Source organism: Copadichromis virginalis, linkage group LG4 (genome assembly GCF_057382275.1).
Source record: "Copadichromis virginalis isolate Kocher_CV1m ecotype Utaka linkage group LG4, C_Virginalis_male_GT1.1, whole genome shotgun sequence".
NCBI classification, from domain to species: Eukaryota; Metazoa; Chordata; class Actinopteri; order Cichliformes; family Cichlidae; genus Copadichromis; species Copadichromis virginalis.
This window is the reverse complement of record NC_140621.1, coordinates 12,869,416-12,874,023: the sequence shown is the minus strand read 5'-3', so window position 1 is coordinate 12,874,023 and position 4,608 is coordinate 12,869,416. Positions and strand designations below refer to the sequence as shown.

The following is a 4,608-nucleotide window of genomic DNA, read 5'->3' as shown; positions in this document are numbered from 1 at the left end:
TCCTTCCATCCTTCTTTCCTTTGTGACAAAGCTTGTGATCCTTCCTTCCATCCTTCTTTCCTTTGTGACAATGCTTGTGATCCTTCCTTCCATCCTTCTTTCCTTTGTGACAAAGCTTGTGATCCTTCCTTCCATCCTTCTTTCCTTTGTGACAATGCTTGTGATCCTTCCTTCCATCCTTCTTTCCTTGGTGACAATGCATGTGATCCTTCCTTCCATCCTTCTTTCCTTTGTTTAGTTTTAGTGAGAAGGGTCTGGCTGCAGCCACTGTGGAGCTCCACAGTAGCCGGAAGCACGTGACCTCCACAGTAGCCGGAAGCACGTGACCTCCACAGTAGCCGTAAACACGCATGGATACCGTGGAAGTCTTGCAAGTTGATCGCAAAGGTTAGTTAAGTCTTTCTTATATATATTTGCCGTTAGTGATTTCATAATTCTAGGAATCGTCTAGTTTTCTTACAATGATCATGTTGCCACTTTTTTTGCGTTACAACAACATTCCTCCTTATTTTAATGTTTTTTCATCGTGCTCCATGGCAGAGAAACACACAGATATGCTTTTTCCTGGGCCTGGTTTTAGTAAGAGAGCTGGATTAACGGCTTCTGTGGGCGAGAAGAAGCAAAAACCACATTTTGCATTAGAGTATGATTTATTGTTGGCGTCAGAGATGCAAAATAACGAATACTTCAATACTGTACTTAAGTAGAATTTTCTGGTATCTTTACTTTACTGCTGTACTTTTTTGTGCCTACTGTATACTTCTTTATACTTCTACTTCTCACATTTTAGCACGCGTATCTGTACTTTGTAATCCGTACATTTGTAAATCAGCACGCGTGCTTTGGACGCAAGATTACTTCAAAATTTTGTACATAAATTATATTTTAGACCCTGTACTTCTTACTTCGACTTGACTAAAAAGTCGAGCCAGTGCTTTCTAAACAGAGGTATCTAAACTGTAGTAAGGAACGTGTGTACTTGTGACACCTTTGGTTAGCGTCAACACTGCAAATTTCGTCACAAACAGATTTATATATTTATCAATACTTCTATTCGTCATTCTTTTCTGTACAGCTTTTTTATTGCCCAGATTTTAGTTAGCCTCTGTTCAATTGACTGTTATATGTCAATAGAAACATATCTCACAGATTAAAGTGTCTTTTAAAATATTTGGGGTTTTTTTTTCAAGAATTTTCTTCCCAAATCTATTACATGCCAAGTGTAAATTGTTATTTCTGCTAAAACCTTAACTTAAATGTGTATATGGTGTTTATCTGTTTCTCTCTGTGTTTTAGATGCACACATCAATCTGGAATTCAGGCTTAAAGCCAGAATTGCAGGAATGCAACACGTGTTGCAGAGGACTCTTTCACTGCCCTCTGTGCCCCACTTTCAGCCCTACTGTCAGGGCAAAGATTGAGGAGCATCTAAGTGTGCATATAAAAAATGCTTTGCCTTTAAAAGGTATGTTTGTATTAAATATACTTTATAGTTATAAATATGCACTTTTTTAAGCACTTCTGCAGTATCTTTGTTGACTTAAAAGTTGCTGTTGATATTGTACAGTTCAGTGCATTCATCTGCAACAAAAATAGTGTTTTTATAAAATATATTTTTATTTACTTTTCACCACTTTTCTTGACATAACTTTTGTGATCCATACCATTTTGCTTTCATTATTGAGGTTGGCTTGGATGTTTTTGTTAACATGTACAATCTGATTGTTAGACAAATTGATTGCATTCTATACAACTACATTTAAATTACATCTGTTTGTTTGTTTGTTTTTTTCTCTTACAGATAAAATGATATGCCGGTGCAGGCAGCCTTGTAGGACAACAGGACACTTTCACTGCCCTGTCTGTAAGATTACAATCATACGGCGTGGGGATATGGCAAGGCATTTATTGTCTTGTCAGCATTCTTCAATGCCAAGTCAGCCACCATTATCAGGACTGCTCCCCGCTGAACTCTTCGAGGAGACCCGTCTCCCCCCCCCCCAAGGTTTTGTCTTCGGTATCTGAACCATTTTCTGAGTCTTTGTTAGAACATTCATAAGCTCTACCCTCTGTGTTCAATAAAACTGCAGCTGATGGAAAGTCCATGAAAATGACATGCCCTCACTGTGGCCTTACTCTTCGTAGCTCTGGCAAGCTATTTGCACACTGGAGAGAGGAAGCCAAAGCTGTGCTTGAAGGACAACACGTGCCCATTTTCAGACTGAAAAAGCGCAAGTTCCAGGAAGTCAGTCAGGTCAGTATTCACTTTAAACAGTAGTGTAATTACATGGTTAGTGACATTTGAATAACTGTTAAAAAACTGTTCTGCAACAGAGAAATAACTATGTTTTCATCCCCATTTGCCTGACACAGGAGCCAGCAGTTGTTGAAGATCTGCGTCCTGCTGTGCAGTGGGCTGTCCAAAATAAGGCACATGTAACAATGCCCAAATATCTGTCCTTAAATCAAGGGGACCAGCAGAGGGTCTTAAGAGACATGTCAGAGGAAGAAGACACTGGAGCAAGGGACTTGTTCCTCTTTGTTTTTCAGTTTGCAAAGGACATGGAGCTCTTTTTGAAAGCATGTGCTGATGATCAGGGGCTAAGGGTCAGTGCTATGTTTGACATGTAATGGACAAATGAAGGCACTGGCTGTGTTTGTTTAATATGTTGTTGTTGTTGTTGTTGTTGTTTTGTTTTTGCATAGTACAAAATTCCAATTAAACTTATTTCAAAATGTTGTTCACTTGATTCTGTGTCCATACTTATAATAAATGATTACAGTGAAACAGCATTAAATGTAAATGTAACAGAATTTTTTTAAACTTATAATTTCAAAATAAAAAGCTTATTGTTGATATTAACAGTAAAGAATTGTAATCAATAATATTTTTATACATTTTAAACATTAACACTCTGGGCTCTATCCTGGCTATCTGTGGACACTTCACTTATTCTTTTTTTTGACTACTGCACTGCAGTGGACCAAAACAATGACACGGGTTTGATCTTAAGGATCTAATAGTTATGTGTGTTGTGCATGACATTGCCACACAAATATGTATTTGCAAGATAGAGTAGAATAAATTATGACGCATGAAATATTACATAGGCTGCAGTGAATTTCTGTTGATACAGCCAATTGAGCTTTGAGTTTCCCAGTCAAACTTAGCTTTGAAGCACCTGCTAAAAACACTTTTACTCTTTTACATTTCATAACAAGACACCATAGCCAAAATATTAACAAAATATATATTATTAAAAAATTCAAAGCTGCACATACAGCAACAAACACCGTTAGTAAATGTGTCCTGGAGTTTATGCAGGTGCAGAAAGTGCTGCTGCTGTAAGTCAGCCTAACAGCTTACAGATCACTTATTTTTCTGGAAAGATGGTAGGAAGGGCATCACTGCTCATTTCTACAGTCTCCCAGATCTTGGAATACAATCCCTTTGTACCATGAAACCACTTCGCAGTACTAGGAGTCCACTAAAACCTATAAAGAGAGTGATCCTGGAAGAAATGGGGCACACACTAGTGACCTCAACAATTGCAAGACGGCCTTTTCCCCGATGCTCAGATGGGGAAAAAAAGGAAGTTTCATGAAAACATTAGGACTTTATCACCGTTTTACCAGAAAAGTTAATGGTAATATATAACCTAACTGGCTATAAAGAGTAAAACATTTAGATACAATTTTGATTTTGATGAAAAGGACTGGTGCTATTTTAAAGAGTCACGTCGGTAAAAGTAGATAAATGTTTTAAGAAATATACATTTTATAGCATTTTGTGAACATACACAAAAAGTGGCCATTTTTGGCAACAAACAAGCTGAGAGAGAGTTGTATATTTTTGGCTCTCCTTGAACAAAAATAATAGTGCATAATAATCAGTGTTGATGTTAATCAATTAGATGTCCCAGACACTACTATTAATAATACAGCGGTGCCTCGTTTATCGCTGGTGTTACGTTCAAAAAATAACCCGCGGTAGGTGAAATCCATAGCCAACTTTATTTTTTACAATTATTACAGATGTTAAGACTGTAAAACCCCTCACTACATGCTTTAAACACTTTTCTCAGACAGGAATGAACATTTTCACACTTTTCTCTTTGTTTAAACACTCTTAGAGTTCAAACCTTTGTAGAAACACAAGTCCAGTATTATGGAATGAAACCTAAAGGTGCATTTGAGGGTGCAAAACGTTTCGTCGGCATTGTTGTGTTTGTTTGGGAGAAAACTTCCAAACGTACAGTACAGCACTTCAGAGTTACACTGCTAGCGATCGAAGATTTATGTAAATTCGACAAGCTAAACGCATTCTGTACTGTACAGCGGGAGTCCCCAACCTTTTTTGCACCACAGACCACTTTAATGTCAGACAATATTTTCAGGGAACTACCTTTAAGGTGTCGCGGATAAATACAACAAAAGAATAAAAAAAAGAAACTGTGGTATTTTGTAAATATAATAATAAACGTGACTTGAGCTGTGCGCCAACAACAATGACAGTGACATCCTCCTCTCTGCTTCTTAACGCTCTCTGGTCGCTATGGTAACGCGTAAATAGTTCTTTCAAAATAAGACACACAACTACAACCATAC

General features: G+C 37.5%; 1 long non-coding RNA gene across 2 annotated transcripts; it reads left to right on the top strand.

Annotated features, from left to right (window-relative positions):
• The first annotated feature begins 1,306 nt into the window (after positions 1–1,306).
• Positions 1,307–2,624, top strand: LOC146710971 (uncharacterized). 2 transcript variants are annotated; one of them, XR_014920070.1, is made up of 4 exons: positions 1,307–1,465; positions 1,802–2,017; positions 2,146–2,254; positions 2,374–2,624. It is a non-coding gene; the product is annotated as an uncharacterized LOC146710971 (long non-coding RNA). The 2 variants fall into 2 exon arrangements; XR_014920069.1 differs by having other exon boundaries at positions 1,802–2,254.
• The last annotated feature ends 1,984 nt before the right edge of the window (positions 2,625–4,608 follow it).